We start from the raw sequence: 3,917 nt of genomic DNA, 5'->3' as shown, positions 1-3,917 counted from the left end.
GAAAGATCTATGTTATCTCTTGTATCCCTTGGTAAAGTAACAAGACTTCTCTATAATGTTCAAATGTTTGAAATGCAAAATATCTTTTAAGTTGAACTGTGCTTATGTTTGAGATTGAATCTTCAACTCTTTCTGAATCTTGTTGACAGATGGCATTTTGAGATACTATATTTGGAGGACTTTTCAATTTTTTTTTGCGTATTCTGTATGTCTTTAAGAGGACTGATATCCGTCCTCAGAGTTAATATAATGTAATATAAATATAGCGTTTATATATATATGCAGTTTATATAACATAATATAGTTTTTAATTTAGTTATTATTGATATAGTTTATATAATATTTCTTCTTGTGGATAAAAATAATGTGTACTACAAAAGCACTATAATAAAAAGTAATTGTAATTTGTTTCTGTATTGTTCCTTCACCTCTGCATTCGTGAAACTGCTTTTCCCAATACTGAATACAAATCAATGGTGTACTAGTCAAAATGACATCAAAATGACATCAAAATGATGTCAAATTATAGTCATTTTTTTCTCCGGTTTGACGTCATTGTGAGTTCCACCATTTTGACGTCTTTTTGATATCATTTTGACATTATTATGACTTTTTGTTCTCCTTGGGCAGAATAACATACAGTCAATAGATGATCCCAAAGAATATCTGTTTAAGTTTCTGAAAAGATGGGCAATGAGAGGTATCGCACATAGAAAAGTTGATGAGCTTCTTAGAGGGTTACGACCCTTCTATACTTTTTTACCAAAATCTCATGAAACTTTACTGCAAACCTCACGCAAAGTTGAATTGCGACATAATGGTGAAGGTTCAATGTGATATAAAAGTATTACTGCTAATTTAAATCAAAGGGTTACGGATGATTACTTGCTTGAATACAAAGAAATTGCTATTGATGTGAACATTGATGGTTTGGCATTATTTGACAGTACTGATGATAATTTCTGGCCTATACTAGGGTGCCTTGTAGGAGAAGCTGTACCATTTATCATAGGTGTGTGGCATGGTATTGGAAAACCAGGGAGCGGTGCACTTGGACACGGTGCATTTGGACACAGCCAATCACAGCACCGTGTGATTAGAGACATTTGTAGGGTCCCTTGGAACAGCGACTTGTGATTGGACTGTGTCCAATTGCCCCGTGTCCAACTGATATACACCCGGAAAACCAGACAATATTAATGCTTTTTTAGCGGACTTTATTCATGAAGTTGATGAATTAGCACTGAATGGTTATAACTTCCATGGCAACTGCTTTCCCTTTAGAATCCCAGGTCTTACATACTCGATGCTGTTGCACGGCAATATGTGAAATATATATCAGGCCACAATAGTACTTATGCTTGTGAAAAATGCACAGTAAAAGGTACGCGTTTTAGAAATCGTGAAATCTTTCTGGATCTCAATGCATCATTGCGCACAGATGAATCTTTTAAGAAGAAAGATCAACCTGATTATCATGATGGAAATTCACCTTTAGAAGCCATGAGAAGTGGCAACAATGGAATGATTTCAAAGTTTCGTTTAGATCCAATGCATCTGTTATTTGAAGGTGCTTTTAAAAGATGGGTTCAATATCTCTGCGGATATCAAACTGTCACATATGGTAAAACCTCAAGACTAGCACGTTTCAACTTGTGTTCTAATATGATTAACATTGCTCCTTGGATCCCCATGGAATTCAATCGTAGACCGAGATCTTTGTATTATCAGTCCAAGTTTAAAGCAACTGAGTGGAGACGTCTTCTTTTGTATGATGGGATACGATATTATAATTTTCGATACTTAATTTTCTATTGATTCATTCTGCATCTTATATTTTGTTGTCTCCTGAATTAGTCAAAAGCAATAATTGGATTGTTATTGCTGATAAAATATATCGTGAGTTTATCTGGCATTCCACACAAGTTTTTGATGAATCATATGTGGTATACAATGTGCATTGTCTGTGTCACTTGGCTGCTGAATGCCGGGAAAATGGGACGATTTTGGATTTCAGTGCCTTTAAGTACGAGTCTTTTATGGCTGTTATTAAACATCACTTGCGTTCAACTTATAAGCCTCTCCAGCAGTTAGCTAACAGGGACATTGAGACAAAGGCGCAACTTGTTACAGAATCAAGAAGGCTAAATCCGAATAAAGTAATTTTAAAGAAGCAATTGTTTGGAAATATTGTTCCAGAAATTCCTGGTGACCGCTTTGCACAAATAAGTTTAAAGGGTATAACTCTTACAACTAATGAAACTAATTGTTGTTTCTTATCAATTGATGGAAAGATATTTATTTTAACCGAAGTTATAGTTTCACCAAATGGTGATATATTATTAGCAGGTCATAGGTTTCTTTGTAAAGCAGATTACAATGACTATCCACTTCCTTCCTCATCTATTGGAATTTGTAAGGTGTCACATGTAGATTCTGTAAAAAGCATGTGTAGGTTGCAGAATTTTTTTCAGAAATGTGTTATTTTACCTGATGAAGATAGTTTTCTTTGCATTCCTCTCCTTCATAGTGGTTCTCAGTAAATTTTGTGTGAGGTTTTATTTGTCATTTACCATGTATTCTCTTGCTTTTCTTTTTTTATGTTAATTAATGATTTATTGTTTATAGTATTCTGTGATAGAGATTGTATCTGACCCTGGATGTGATGAAGAGGAAATCCTTGTGAAAGTTGTACCAACCAAGTGGATTTGCGAGGATAGACAATTCTGTTATTATCCACCACATTCTATGAGGGGGAAATGTATGAAGTTGGTAATGAGTAGCAGATTATGATTCGTCCGTGTTGGGAATTCCTCCCCATTATATACCATCACAGTTATTGTAGGTTTTTTATACCCGTTTTTTTTATAGTACAATTTTCTTTTTTCAATTTAATCTTTGTTTCATCGTTCCTTCATACAGCTACTTTCAATGTTGGCCTAAAAGCTAGAAACAAGGCTGTGAAAGAAGATACAGTTGCTGCAACAGATGTTGATATAGACTACAGCAAACCATGCAACAGAAAGCTGCCTAAACGCCTACTTTCATCAGATTTGGAGACAGATGAACCGAGAGGAAAGAAACCCATGGGAAGTCACAATATTCCGGAACCCAGTTCAACTTTGCCTTTAAACCTTAAAAGATTACTCGATAGTGCTACAGTCCAGAATGTAGCTAAGTCTAAGAAAAAATGTAATGTCATTTCGAAGTTTTTATCTGCATCACCAAAGATAGATACAACTCCTGTCTGTCAATTATTACAGAAAGAGTCTGCACAGTCTGGTTTGTAGTTTTAATTACTGAGACTTAAATCAGCATTTAGCAATAAGTCTATCCCTACATACATACATACATATATATATATATATATATATATATATATATATATATATATATTCCCCAATATCTAAAATATAATATATTTTCCAGAAACTATTAATGATGAAAACTTTCCCGGGGTGTTATATAAAAAGAATTGTTTTCTTTCCAAATTAAAAATGTCAGTATCAAAGAATGATGGATCTCCTTTGAGATCCGCAAAGTTTCTTAACGATTTTGAGCCTGAAATTGTGAAAGAGAGTTACGTTTATGAACAATCTTCATATTTTTGTGATATGAGCACACTGAAGTCTGACCACAATAGTGATGTAAGAGTAGAAAAAAAAAATGATTCCCTAGACAGACCTACATCATCAAAAACTCGTTAGAAGCTATTTTTATTGATTGGGCTATTTTTATGGTAATAAATAACTGATATTCGATTCTGAATTTAACATGTGCTTTAGTTTTTCATAGATTCACGACCATCAACAATATGCAGAAACTGCGGATCAACTGGCAGTGAGTGGTATATTCTGTATCTTCGTATATTCTTGAAACAACGAGAATTATTTTCATTGACAATTGATACTTTTTAT

The sequence above is a fragment of the Odontomachus brunneus genome, unplaced genomic scaffold (genome assembly GCF_010583005.1).
Source record: "Odontomachus brunneus isolate Ranch 3 - 2012 unplaced genomic scaffold, Obru_v1 Obru_scaffold_287, whole genome shotgun sequence".
NCBI lineage: Eukaryota > Metazoa > Arthropoda > Insecta > Hymenoptera > Formicidae > Odontomachus > Odontomachus brunneus.
This window is presented reverse-complemented; position numbering follows the sequence as displayed.